General features: G+C 42.2%; 1 protein-coding gene and 1 pseudogene across 7 annotated transcripts in view; both read right to left on the reverse strand.

Annotated features, from left to right (window-relative positions):
- ZBTB20 (zinc finger and BTB domain containing 20) overlaps window positions 1–15,385 on the reverse strand; it is a 798,652-nt gene that overhangs the window by 39,398 nt on the left and 743,869 nt on the right. The gene's annotated exons all lie outside the window — the stretch shown is intronic.
- On the reverse strand, window positions 6,652–7,611 carry LOC123826915 (annotated as a pseudogene).

The following is a 15,385-nucleotide window of genomic DNA, read 5'->3' on the forward strand; positions in this document are numbered from 1 at the left end:
TATATAGTCATTCATTTCTCTCTTCCCAGTTCACTTAGTCAGCCTCACATATATCCACTTAGGAAATGCCTGCAGGCTGTCGGTTCACTTTCAGTAATATGATTTGCATAAATGTTTACGTAAGAGAATTCCTTCCTTTTTCAACTTCCATTGGGTCTGTTTCTTGCCTAAAATAGTTCATTAGGCTATTGTGTTTACTTTTTTTCAATCATGTAAAACAAATTGTCTTTGCTAGATTAAAGAATCATGGTGAATCCTCTATAACTGTGTTAATACAAAATATGGCCCCAGAAGAAGGCCCTAATAACCCAGGAAGGAATATTCGGGAATGAAGTCAGCGGACCAAGTCCCAAGTTCTTTCTGAGTCCAGCATGCCTTTGTGCCATGATAACGATAACAAGAGAAAACTAATTTTTTTTTTTAGCTTACCATGTGTCAGATCCTAACCACTGATAGAACTGGTCTGTCTACTTTATTATATTATTTCATTTAATTCTCAGAACAACCCTGTGATGTAGCTAGAATTATTATCCTCATTTTTCAGATGAGGAAACTGAGGTGAGAGAAATTAAGAAATTTGCTCAAGGCCACCGAGGCAGTTGGTAGCTGAGTTGGCACTTGGACCCAGGCAGTCTGGTACTCTTATCTGCTTGGCTATTTCTGCATGCTTTTCCCCTGAATGAAGTCTGGCCCTTAGGTGTCCATGGGTCTGCTGTAAATCTGTGTGAAAAGGTTTCTCCAGAATCCCCTGCAGCTACTTCTATACATATTCATCGACTGGCATGGTCTTTGTCTTTCTAGGTCTCGGGTCTTCAACATAGCCTCAGACAGCTAATAACGAACATATTTTTTAGGTTTATAAATGGAACAACGAGAGAGATAAAACAACTTATCCTGGCATTAAAATGTAGAGTTTTCTATATACAATACAATGTTACTATCACCAAGGCCCATAATCACTACAACTAGTTGATTCTCTGATAAAACTGAATCTCCGAGGGAAGTATCAAACAGCTCCCAGTAGGAAGGCAACAGGTGGCGAGATGGAGGCTGTGATGGCCTGACCCACTGCCACAGGGAAACTGTTCTTCTCCCACACAGGCGCGAACACTCTTTAAATGCACACCTGATCACAGCACCAGTCACAAGCATGTCTCTGGAGATGTCATACATGATGGACACCTGTCCTCTTTCTGATTAGTCTGGGCAGAAATGTGACCACATTACCATCATAGTTAACATCCATGCAGTTTTTACAGTGTCCAGAACTCTTTCACATGCAGCATCTCATTTACTATTTACAACAATCTTACGTGCTCTTAGGACAGGTCCTACTATTACTATTTGATAAAAGATGAGCTTGAGGCCCTCAAAGGGTCTAATTTACCCAAAGTTTTACACAGCCAGTAAGTTGCAGTGTTGGGATTAGAACCCATGACCCTGATGGTCTTTTCAATGCATAACACTGGACTGCAGAGGAATGAAAGCTGGACGGCCCAGAGATCTAGGGCCATCCTAGTTCTCAGGACATAAAAGGAAAAAATAGACACTGAAAGTACTGAAGGAGGTTGTTTTAGAGGTGGAAACGGTTAACAGCAAAAACTGTCATTATATCACACACAATCTGAGAAAGATTTATACCACTTGTTTGACAGAAGTGGTTGAGTCTATCTAAGCAATCAGGTAGCCTACGGGGTAATCACACACACACACACATCTGTTAAACTGTCTGAATTATGGTGATTGCAGTAACAGGGTCGCCATGTTCACGGAGAACCACAGAGAGAAACTCAAACCTGCGCACGTATACAAGCCGACCCGACAAGCCTACCGGGTGTCCGGAGACACCCCTTTCAACACCTCCCTATGCACTGGTCCCGCACAACAGTGAGCAGCCAGGAAAGGCTGACGTGGTTCTGCTGATGTGGGTACAGATGCGATGGGGACCCTGCTCTCCATTCAGGCACGCCTTGTCCTTCTAGCACACAATGCTGAGGCAATTCCTTTCCCAGGCTTTCTTTTGTGTTTTTTTAACACTAATACAGTGGGAAAAAGTTTCTGCTACAGCAAGGCAATGTCCAGGCTTTTGTGAAAGATGTCCTTTTCATCCAGTGGGCATTAATGTATAGATTCCAACGGGGTTGTCTGAAATACTCTGTGGTGGAAGATTTGTCCCCCACTGAAAACAAATCTTGATGAGGTGGTTATTCAGGGACCATGGAGGAAGGAATGGTGTGAAAATGCTGACTGCATTCTTCCTAGATTGGCACTGAATAGGCATTTGGGCTATTCAAAAAAAACAAGAAAAAAATTCTCACTCTATAAAACCACACAACTTCACAAAGATGATGAGTACTTGGGAACACCACCCCACCTAACAACCCCCACAGTGGTAGGGACACAGAACTGATGGCAAATTGAAAAAAGTGATTAAAATAGTTCTCTGTGTGTTTTAAAATACTAGCCTATCTCTTTTTCACTAGAGTAAAAATACTGAGCCAGCCTGTGGGGGCATTCACTGGAAACATGCAAGGAATGCCACCGCCGAGAGTGAGCAAGTGTTCTAACTGACGGTGTCCTTGAGTGAGCGCAACACGGACAGGGCCGGCACAGGAGCGGGCATCGGAGGGAGAACCTGCTTGTGGTGAAACAGGTGACCAAGGGCCCCGCTCTCTGTTTGGTAGGAACCCAGCTGTTCTCAGTCCCTTAAACTGCAGGTATCCAGGATAGGACTTAGCATGAGAATAAAAAGCTTCCTCTGCACAAGGGAAAATGAACAAGAAAGGAAACAGCAGGCAATACAATCTCTTTTAATTAGGTGTGAAATCCAGCCCTTCCTCAGTTCAGATATATAAAATGAGAACAGAGAAAGCGTGAGATGCTATAGCAGGGGTGTCCAACCTTTTGGCGTCTCTGGGCCACGCTGGAAGAAGAGTTGTCTTGAGCTACATATTAAATACACAAACACTAATGAAAACTGATGAGCAAAAAAAAGTTTTAAGTAAATCTATGATTTTGTGTTGGGCGGCATTCATAGCCTTCTTGGGCCACTTGCAGCCCGTGGGCCACAGGTTGGACACCCCTGCAGGGAGATGGGAATTTGGTTTGTGAGACTTGGGAGGAAACACAAGCTCTCAAATTAAAACCAATAGGAATTTTGGTCATGTCAAAAGGCCTAGATCAAATGGCAGGACTGAAAAGCCCATGAGCTTTCAATCCAGGCCACCTGGCTCACATGAGGAAAGTGAGTCGGCACATGAAATAGGTCAGCCAGGCCTCTGCACCTCAGCCTCTTCCATCACACTTTTCCACCTTGTACCTTGGTACCTTTAGTAGGCTGAGGTTGCTCTTTCATGTGTTAGCTGATTGGTGCCCTTACCAAGTTAGTCACACTAGGAAAGAGCCATTCCTCTGGTGAAAAAAACAGGGATGCATGTGGTAACTCAGGTTCTTTACTCCCTAAATCAGCATCTGTTGCCCTGCCAGGGGTGGGACTTCAGTGTCTACCTCACCTACATTCTAGGGGGCACTGGCTGAGCCTGTGTACTACAGGAGGGTTGAGGTTGCTTGCTCACAGCTTCCACCATCTAGGGCAGAAGGCCCTCTCTACTTCCCTGGCTTGTTCACGATCTTTGGAGGGAAGGTGGCTGGCAACACCGGAGAAATCACTTATGTAAGTGGAAGGTGACAGGCAGAACAAGATCCCTTTCTCCTGCCCTGGCTCCTGGCACCTAGCACATCGCGGTGTCACTGCTGCGTAGGTGAACCTGAGAAGGCCATCCACCTGAGAGGAGGGAGAGCAGCCCCTCCCATAGTGGAAAGGGGGATGCTTTGGGCCAGCTGCCAGTGACTGTTCTCCTCCACCTTCCAGATTATTTAGGCCCAGGGTACAAGAACCATTAGAAATCATCTTTTTTTTTTGTTTGTTTATTTTTGATCACTGGTAACAGAATTCTTCTCATAAAGCACATATAAATTGTTCAACTTTCAGAAATTTGACTTTTAAACGTATTTTCAGAAATATACCACCTATGAAAATTGGGGACAGCCTGTCTATACTTTTGTAGGTGTGGCCTCTTATGTTAGCTGGGCAGAAATATTAAAAATTACTAATGTGTTTAAAGCATTTATAACACCATCCTATCTATGGTCTCAATAGTGTAATTGAGTATGTCTTTCATATTTCCTAAATTTTCATACATACATGTAACATTTCTGGAGCTCACTTTAAGTATTTATAGGTCCTTAAGAAGTATATGTGGGTTTAGGGAGTATCTGTATATTTTTTTCATGAATGGACATGTTTCTTCTTTCATAGGAATACAGTCGGTGACTTTTATGAAAATCTCAAAAAGGTCTCCTCTCCCAAGTTAAGGCCCATGGATTGAGATTGAATGATCTCTCTTTAAGCACCTCGTAAAAACTTTCAATAATCAAAGCCTTTAAAACTGATGCAGCCTTCATGACCACATCTGATGCATGGGGCCTGTTGAGCTGATATTTTCCATTTACTTAAGTTGAGCTGATATTATTTTATACAATAAACTCAACAACCGTGGCCAAACTGACAGAAGTCACCTTTCAGAAGAGAATGAGTTAAAAGTAGGGGAGAGAGAAGAAAAAGAGAAGATAAATGTAGATGATAAAATATGAACCCTGGTTGAAACAGGAAAGAATGTAATGGAGACAACAGGTTTACAACTGTTGAAGCCAAATACTGTTTAGCACAACCTGGCCTGAATCAGGTTGTTATCAGAGTATGTCCCTTTGACAGTTAACAAAATCCAGAGAAGAATTAGGAATGAACCCTTAAAATTTGATTAACTGTTAAGAATTAGATTTTGTAGTATATATTGAATAAAAAATAAATACAAACTTAATATGCAATTTTAATCTCGCCGACAAGATAGGGTTCACATGAAAGCTCTGGGGAACTTCAAACAGGCCGCAGGCTTTTCTTTTTCTCTCTCCAGCCCCTGGCCTTCTTTCCATCCTTCTTCCCTCCCACCCTGCTCTCCTCCCCGCTTTCCTTCCATTGAACCATTAAGCTTCACTAGGCTCCAAGTATGGGCAACAAGAGGGAAAATTCTGAACTAGGACAACATGTCCTAGGACCTTCAGCCAGTCCCCAGACCTGGACTGCTCCTCCATTCCTGGCCTCCTTTCTTGCTTTTCACTCTACCCAAAAGTAAGAGCTTTAAACTGCATCTGAAGGATGAGACCAGACTGATATTACTAGTGAGATTTTCAGGTCCAAAGGAAGAAGTAATTCCAGGGAAGCCTTTTCACTGGGCCCTGGAGGCTCCTGCTTAGTGAGCCCAGGTCTTTCGTTTGCCTGATTTCAAATGAAGCCCACTGTTACTTCCCAGAAGGGACTAGGGAATGCCTGACCTCATGTCTAACATTGCAAATATAACTGACTGATGGATGAAGTTGCTTTTGGGGTCACTTCCATTTTCACCAATTTATAAATGAAACATTTACTGAGAATACCCCAGTGTAAATGGACCCATGAAGCCAGGGAAGATCTGAAATCTAAACCACTGGAAGAAACTCATCCTTAAGGACGTTTGATATTTGAAATGTACCTTAATCAATCAATTTCTCCCAGACTCCTGGCCCAGGAAAAGCTGGTTCTACTTTTAAGTTTTTGGACCCTGTGAATATCATAACTGGAGGTCAGAATCAAAATTTAGGCCACATTTCAGCAATTATATAAGACTTCATGCCCTGGCTGATGTGGCTCAGTGGATTGAGTGCCAGCCTGCGAACCAAAGGGTTGCTGGTTCGATTCCCAGTCAGGGCACATGCCTGGGTTGTAGGCCAGGCCCCCAGTAGGGAGTGTGTGAGAGGCAACCACACATTGATGTTTCTCTACCTCTCTTTCTCCTTCTATTCCCCTTTGTCTAAAAATAAATAAATAAAATCTTTAAAAAACAAAAGACTTCATGATATGCTTTTCTTTTTCCCCTGAAAAGGTTTTTATTGCCTTCAGTCCACAGTTCATATTTCACATTATCTTTTGTTCCTGGGGCTTCTGGGTGGGGTTGTTTCCAGAGAAGGCCTCCTGGTGGGGGTCCCTGCGTAGTACTTCTTAGGGGAGAAGAGACTTGTATGGAATGGGGGGTCTGGCTTTGTCTCAACCACTCAGAACTCCACTGTCCTCACTGGGCCCCTGGGGGGGTCCTGGGGAAATCCAGTCCCTTGTGATGCCTAAAATATCTGGGGACTGTGGCCTGGCCCTCTCCCAGGGGACTTCCTTCCCAGCACCCTCCACCATCCTCACCCCCCCCCCCAAAAAAAATCACTTTTGTTTTATTAACACTGCCTGAAACTTTTGTGGGTACAGAAACCACAAACAGATCAGCAGAGAAAAGGGAAGAGGGACAGTAGCAACTGGAAGCTTTTTGGGGCCAGTTTCCCTCCCTGCACAGGTTTCTTCTCCCCACCCACAGCTTGGCCCAAAGCCTGCTGGGAAATTTGCTACCTGGATGTGCCCTGGAAGGGCCCACCCCACCAGCATCAGGATCTGGCCTTCACAGAGCCTCAGCTGGGAGCACTTGAACACATAGAAAAACAAGATGAAGACACAGAAAAACCTGAAATCCCAGATGGGGTGATGATATAGGGAGACATCTCACAAAAGGGGCCTCAGTAGCCTGCCTCCTCTTGGTAGTGGCAGTGGGGGGGTACTCCGGGGCCTTTCCTGGGCTTGGGCAGTCACTGCTGTTGCTGGAGCCCCGTTGGCCACTGGGCCTTGTGGGAAGTACTTGGGGTCGTATATCTGCCGGCCCAAGCCAAAGACCTGGCCACTCTGGTTGGTGCCCTGCACGTAGCTCATATGCAGAGGTGTGGAGGAACTGTCACATTTGTTGGTCCCCAGCTTGATGTCAAAAATGTGCCGCTGGGTGCTGGGAGCCGTCATGCCCACCTGGCTGGCACACTTATTGGTACCCATTTGGAGGCTGATGGTTGAGTGGTCCATTGGTGGCAGGATATCGTTCTTGGGGTCCTAACAGATGTCTCCTTGTCTCATATGCCTGACTGGCTGGCACACTTGTTGGTGCCCATCTGGAGACAACTGACACATTGGCCTGCCCTCGTGGTTGCGTCATCAAAGTTCCACTCCTGCTTTTCCGAGTACTTGATGCCAATGCCTGGGCCGCTCTGCAGCCCCTTTGTCTGCCAGAGCCAGGAGAGACAGGCCCATGGACTTCATGCCATTGCTGACCACAGCTTTGATGAAGTCAGAGAGTTTTTCTAGCTGGTGCCAGTTTTTTGTGGAACGGTTGATCTTGGAGACTGAGCTGGGCTGCAGCTTATTCATGAGTGTGCACAGGACAATGCTGTTCTTCAGACCCTTCTGGAAGTTAGAAATGATAATAGGCTGGTGAGTCCCTAGATCCAGCTGAGGAGCTCTGCCTTCTTCTGAGGGTCACATGTGGACAGGAGCCAGTTTTTGACCTCGACTAAAAGCCCACATGAGGGCTCCTTTTGAACTGAGTGGAGCATATGCTGGCGGCAGCGATGGTGGGACAGACAGCTGCCGGGTGAGATGGCCAGGGCCGCCTCATGGTATGCTTTCCTATGTAAAATTCCCCCCAGCCTCATTCTAGTGTCAATTCCTTATTTTACTTCTATTCTGATTTCTTTTTCATATTTATATATAAATACATTTTCTAATGAGTTCCAGTCAAGGTGGCAGAATATGGAAGTGCTCTGCTCCTCTCTTCTCATGACCATATCAAAATGACAACTATAGAGCAATCAACCTGGAGAACCACCTGAAGACTAGCTGAACAGATCTCTAACTAAAGATATAATGAACAGACCACATCAAGATTAGGAGGAGGGTGGAGAGGTAAAATAGGCTGGTCCCACACGCATGTGTGGCAGTTGAGAATTGGGAAGGATATCTCATTGGCAGAGGTCGCTGCCAAGGAGCACAGGGTCTCAGTCCCACACCAGGCTTCCTAGCCCAGGAATCTGGTGCTGGGAAAAGTAGTCCCCACAGCAGCTGGCTGTGAAGACCAGTGGCAATTCTGTCCTGCATGGGAGATGTAAACTGGCTGGAAACCCAGGTACCTTCTTAAAGGGCCTGAGCACAAAATCATTGGCTCACAGGCACTCACCCGGAGCTCCAGTGAAGGGACAGTAGCTCACAAGGCACCAGAGTTATACAAGGAGAAAATGAATAGTGTGGCTTTGGGGTGAGTGCTGCCATTGTCCCATGTTGAACGCTCCCCTGACACAGCCTGCAGGGCAGGTGATGCTAAATCTGAATTTGCATTAATCTGCTGAACACTGCTTGCCCCACCCTGCTGATTCCCTGAGGCCACATTCCACCCAACTCACACACTGCCTTTGGTTCTTTTCATGGCTGTGCCTCATGGGCAGCCTTGGTCCTTACTGCACACTTTCTTTAAAGCTCCACAATGTCTGCAGACCCCAGGCAGGTGGTGGCTGGCCTCAGTGGGCATTGCGCTTTTTGCTAAATGGCCCCAGGCCTAGCGCAGGTGACAGCTGGTTTTGAGTTGCAGTGGCCTCTCCCATGTGTCTCCAGGCCCAACACAAACACCTGTCAACTGCAGGTACTCAGTAACTTCCACCAGGTGGCCTTGGTCAGGCACAGGCAGTGGCTGACTTCAGCCTGCACCAGAACCCTTCTCCAGAGGCCAGAAAACCAATAACCTGCTGGCTGGCCTCAGACCACAACAGAGCACCAACTGTAAAGCTACGCAAAGGGCACACCCAAAGGATGACCTCAGCAGGCACCAGAACCCTGCTGGGGTGAATCCTGCTCCATAAGGTCAGCCCATGCTGGGGTCATGGCCAGTCCTCACAGCCCATCAGCCTAAGTATCACAGATAAATTGAGCAGGTGGGCATGAGCAAGCACCAATTAAGGCTAAATTATAACAGGAGGGCACACACAATCTACACAAGGGACACTTCTGGAGCACCCAGCTCATGTGACTGGGGAGACTGTGCCACTGGGCCCTGCAGGATGCCTGCTACACAAGGCCACCCTGCCAAGACTGGGAGATGTAGCGGCTCTAGCTAATACACAGAAACAAACATGCAGAGGCAGCCAAAATGAGGAGACAAAGAAACACATCCCAAATGAAAGAACAAGAGAAAACTTTGGAAAAAGAACTAAACCAAATGGAGACAAGCAATCTACCAGATACAGAGTTCAAAACACTGGTTACAGGATGCTCAGTGAACTAGGAGATGAACAGATCAACTCATCAAGAACTTCAACAAAGATATAGAAAACATAAAAAGAGACATAGAACCATTAAAAAAAGTCAGAAATGAAGAATATAATAACTGAAATAAAGATCATATTAGAAGGAATCAAGAGTAGACCAGATGAAGCAGAGGATCAAATCAGCTATTTGCAAGACAAGGTAGGAGAAAACACACAGTCAGAACAACAAAAAGAAAAAAGAAATTTTTAAAAATGAGGATAGTTTAGAGGATCTCTGGGACAACATCACCGTAACAACATTCACAACATGGGAGTAACAGGAGACGAAAGAGAGCGAGGAATTGAAAACCTATTTGACGAAAAAACAACTGAAAAGTTCCCCAACCTGGTGAAGGAAACAGGCACACAAGTCCAGGAAGTACCAGACAAGATGAACCTAAAAAGACCCACACCAAAAAAACATCATAATTAAAATGCCAAAGGTTAAAGAGACAAAGAAAGAATATTAAAAAAAGAAAGAGGAAAGTAGTTAGTTACCTGCAAGGGAGCTCCCATAAAACTGTCAGCTGATTTCTCATCAGAAACTGTGTAAGCCAGAAGGGACCAGCACGAAATATTTGAAGTGATAAAAAGCAAGGACCTATAACCAAGATTACTTAACCACTTTAAATGTAAACAGATTAAGTGCTTTAATAAAAATATATAGGGTAGCAGAATAAATAGAAAGCAAGACCTACACATGTGCTGTCTACAGGAGACCCATTTCAGATTGAAAGATACACAGACTTAAAAGATGAAAAAAGATATTTCATGTAAACAGAAACAAAAAATTAAGCTGGTGTAGCAATACTTATATCAAACAAAGTAGACTAAAACAACGATTATAACAAGAGACAAAGAATATACTGATAATGAAAAGATAAAGATAAAGAAAAAGGAATTAGAAGATAATGAAAAGGAATTATAAAGATAATGAAAAAGGAATTAATCCAGCAAAAGGCTATATAACCCTGCTAAATGTTTATGCACCCAATATAAGAGCACCTAAATAAATAAAGCAAATATTGATGAATACAAAGGGAGAGAGGGATAGTAGCAGAGTTGAAGTAGGGGACTTTAACAGCCCGTTGGCATCACTGGATCATCCAGACAGATCAAAAAGAAAACAGAGGCCTTAAATAATGTTTTAGACCAGATGGATTTAATTGGTATATTTAGAACATTTCACAAAGCAGCAGAATATACATTCTTTTCAAGCACAAGTGGATCATTTTCCAGGACAGACCACATTAGGACACAAAACAAGTCCCCATAGATTACGAAAGACAAATCATATCAAGTATCTTCTTTGACCATAATGGAAAGAAACTAGAAATCAGCCACAAGAAAAAACCCCTGAAAAACACACAAACACATGGAGGCTAAATATCATGCTACTAAACAATGAAGGGGTTAACAATGAGATCAAGAAAGAAATCAAAGATACCTTAAGAAACATGAAATAAAAATACAAAAACCCAAACACCTATGGGACACAGCTAAAACAGTCCTAAGAGGAAAATCCATAGTACTTGTAAGCCTATTTCAAAAAACAAGAAAATCCTCCAATAAACCATCTAACCTTACAATTAAAGGAATTAGAAGAACTAAGCCCAAAGTGAGCAGAAGTAAAAATCAGAGCAGAAATAAACAAAATAAATTGAAAAAACAATACAAAATATCAATAAAACCAAGACCTGGTTCTTTGAAAAGATAAATGATAACAAGATTGACCTTCAACCAAACTCATGGAACTAGAACAAATAACCCTAAAATTCATATGGAACCACAAAAGACCCTGAATAGCCAAAGCAATCTTGAGAAAGAAGAACAAAGTTTAAGGTATCATATTACCTGATCTCAAACTAAACTGTACTGGCATACAGACAGACACATAGATCATGGAACAAATAGAGAGCCCCCAAATAAACCCATGCCTAAATACTCATTTATCTGTGACAATGGAGGAAAGAACATGATGGGATACAGATAGTCTGTTCAATAAATGGTGTTGGAAAAATTGGACAGATACATGCAAAAAAAGACTAGACCATCTTCTTATACAATATAGAAAGAATAAACTCAAAATGGATTAAAGACTTAAATGTAAGACCCCCAAACCATAACACTCCTAGAAGAAAACATAGGCAGTAAAATGTCTGACATCACTCTGAGTAATGTTTTTGCCGATACATCTCCTGGGGCAAGGGAAACAGAAGAAAAAAACCAAACGAAAGGTACTACATCAAACAAAAAGTTTTCACTCAGCAAAGGAAACCATGAACAAAATGAAAAGACAAACTACAGTTTGGGAGAAGATATGCAACAATGATACATCTGATTAGAGGTTAATATCCAAAATTTATAAAAAATTCATACAACATAAAAACAAAGAAACAAAAAAAATCCAATTAAAAAGTGGGCAGAAGACCTGAACAGACATTTCTCCAAAGAGAACATACACATGGACAATGGACATATGGAAAGATGTTCAATGTCACTAATCATCAGAGAAATCAAATTAAAACCACAATGAGATATCACCTCACACTTGTCAGAATGGCCATCATCAATAAATCTACAAACACGTGCTGGTGCGGGTGTGGTGCAAAGGGAACCCTAGTGCACTGTTGGTGGGATTGCAAATTGGTTCAGCCTCAAAAAATTAAAAATAGAACTACCTTATGACCCAGCAATTCCAATTCTGGGTATTTATCAGAAGAAATCCAAACCCCTAATTCAAAAAATACAGGCACCCCTATGTTCACTGCAGCATTAGTTACCATAGCCAAGATATGAGGAAACCCAAGTGTCCACCAACACACGACTGGATAAAGAAGTGGTACCTACATACGGTGGAATATTACTTGGCCATAAAAATAATAATAAAATCTTACCATTTGTGAAACATGGACAGACCTAGAGGATATTACATATTATGCTAAGTGAAATGAGTTGTACAGAGAAAGACAAATACCATATGATTTCACTTACATGTGGAATCTAAAGGAACCTGAAGAACAATACAAAACAACAAATAAAACAGAAATAAACTTAGAGATAGAACAAACTGATGGCTGCCACGTAGGAGGTGGGAGGAAGGGATGGGTGAAAAAGGTGAAGGGAGTAAGGATTACGATCGGTAGTCATAAAATAGTCATGGGGATATAATGTACAGCATAGGGAATATACATATATTCTATAGTCAATGTTATTAACTCTATATACATAGAGTTATTCAATGTAATTCATTAAATTCATTACATTGAATGTAAATGTAAATCAATGTAATTCAATGTTATTAACTCTCATAGTTAATAACATTGTAATAACTATGTGTGGTGCCAGGTGGGCATTAGACTTATAGGGGGAAATCACTTCAAAATTATATAAATGTCTAACTACTATGCTGTACCCCTGAAACTAATATAAAACACTATTAATGGCCAACTGTAATTAGAAAAACACAAATTTTAAAAATTGATGGGAAAGAAAAATAAGAGTATTTTTATACATATTTACTAATGAATTGAAAAAGTTTTTGGCATTAATTTTTAGTTATGAGATGAGAATACAGTAAAACAAATGGCAAGTAATTGACTATCGGCTTTATGGAACCAATTCTAAATATTCAATTTTGGGTATTATCAAGCTACATGCTTTATGAATTTCTATACTTTGAGCATCTGATTCCAGTGGAATAAAACACTGGAAGTTCAAACACCTTCTCTACTCTCTTGTGAAAGCCAAGTTCTAACTCTGTGAACAAAGGTGTTGGACAGCTACGATTCCAGACGACATTCTGAGCGCCACCTACGCTCTCATTCTAAAGCTGAGATGAAATGGCTGCTTGAGGAGGGAGGACCTGCTGGGACCAAGGAGGGAAGTCAATGAAATCTGAGGTTGATGCCTTTAAGTCCTCTTATATTGTAAACCTTTTGAGACACATTTTAGGAGTTTGAATTTTTTTTTCTAAAGCTCTTTCCTTACAAATTTAGCTGCTGCCCTATTGTAACCTTTTCCTTTGTTCACTAAATCTGGGGAACAAAAACACAGAGATGCTACATCTGTGGGTGGGATAGAAAAGTGAACAAAAGAATCTACTTAAATTCACAAAGTACGCAGTTTGAACTTGGCTTTGCATAGGCCTTAAAGAAGGATCCATATATCCAAATGTACAATTAATAAATTCTGTCCTTTATTTTGCTAGAAAAGAAATGATTAATTCAATGTGTATATATGAAAACCAGCATTTTCTTACTAATCTGTTATTCTTTTTATCGCTGTATCATCATATACATATTTTAAAGGAAAAATAAATTTTTAACTCTAGTGAGTTTGAACATCAAGCATAACTCCCAGAAATGGCATTCTTTTTTTTTTTTTTTTTGAAAATATCATTAATTGGTGGTAAAGTATAGTTAGGCAAGAAATAAATTTTTGATTTAATTGAACTTCACTGAGTGAGAAAATGGAACCCTATAGTGTCATTTAGAAAAAGCTTGACTAAAATAATCAGACCTCCTCAATTCACAGAACTTCCTTTTGTCCTCTGCTGCTGCACAGGACTGAAATTGCTTTTGCCTGTGTCTTCCTAGAAAAAGTAAGTTGTTTCCGATGTGACAACTGGTTTTCTTTTTTTCCATTTTTTTAATTGTTGTTCAAGTACACTTGTCTCCACTTCCCCCCACCACTCCTCCCTGCTCCACCCATCCCCACCTTCCTCCCTCAATCCTACCCTCCATTCAGCTTTGTCCATGGGTCCTTGATACACACTCCTTGACGAACTGGTTTTCAAGCAAAGCTGTTTGTTAGTATAGGAGGGGCTACACTATTTCTCTAGGGAAGGCATGCTAGATTGTTTTACTCAGGAATGAAGGATTTCTATCTTAAAGCAACAACAACAACAACAAGGAAAGGGGTAACTGTTTTGCTGGATGACTAGTTAAGAGGGAAGCACAGTGGTGATTTACGTGGTCAGTTTAAGAAAGTAGCTGGAACTACATCTCAACAGCCCACCTGGGGCGATCCATTCTAGAACCAGGCACAGGGCTTCCTTAAGAAAACATAAGGTGGAAGTTCCTTTTTGGCTCATGCTGGGATGAAGAAGATCCCAAGTAAGTGTTGTCAGAACTTAACACCTTGGAAGGCACTGGTAAGTAAGTGAAGGGGAAGGCAGACGTTGTAATTACTCTACTAAGGAGTAAGGTATTTTATTTTTATATTCTGTATGTATTTTTATTATTTATATGTTATAGGAAAAAAGATATTAAGCTGTAAGAGTCTTTTGTAGCTACAGGTAAGAATCTAATTATTCTCTCTTCACTCAAGTAAAATTTCTGTGCTAATCCGAGAAGCTAAACATTTTGCCATCCCTTGCCTGCACTGCACCCATTTTTCCCTCTCCTGCTGAGTTTGTCCTGTTCTGAAACTATTGTGCTTTCTCTCCTTACCAAATCTTATGTGTCACTTGAGAAGCCTATTCAAAGTTCTTCCTTCTCTGTGGAGACTTCTTTGATAACTAGAGTCCATTCTAAGTTGTTTTTCACCCACTGCTTGGTGAGGTAATAAACTGAAGCAGTTTTTTACCCACCGAATTAGTAAACTTTCACAGGCAATTAGGAAAGGCCAAGCCTTTACATAGGTCCGGGCTCCCCTGCCCCAGGAAATTGGGGCTTCGGAGCCTGAATCATCTGTTAAGCCTTAAAAATGAAGCCTTAAGACAAAGAGCTTTGTTTGGAATCTACCTTCTCTAGGGAGAATTATGCTGGGCCCTTTCTGGGTGAGGAGGGGCAGGCAGGGGGATGCTTTGGAGTTAGATTGAGGTGGCCTGAGAAGGAGAAAAACAATTTCCCCTCAAATGGGGACGGTGACAAGGTCTGAGGTCTCTGCTTGCACATTACTCCAGTTGGGGTAATTGCTTGTCACGATTTTAGAGGCTCAAATAAAAAGGCTGCTGTCTTGAGATTAACAGGGATGACCTTGGGGCTGGGCCCATGCTCGAGTACCGCCACGAAGGACATCTGTAAACCCAGCTAATGTAGTAGTTTTAGGCAGTCAGACGGACAAGGCTCAGCGGTGGCTTTGTCGGCAGACAAGTGATGTCAACGATGGAGATGCCATGGACTAAGGG

The sequence above is a fragment of the Phyllostomus hastatus genome, unplaced genomic scaffold (genome assembly GCF_019186645.2).
Source record: "Phyllostomus hastatus isolate PE091 unplaced genomic scaffold, TTU_PhHast_1.1 phas_contig_86, whole genome shotgun sequence".
In the NCBI taxonomy this organism is placed as follows: domain Eukaryota; kingdom Metazoa; phylum Chordata; class Mammalia; order Chiroptera; family Phyllostomidae; genus Phyllostomus; species Phyllostomus hastatus.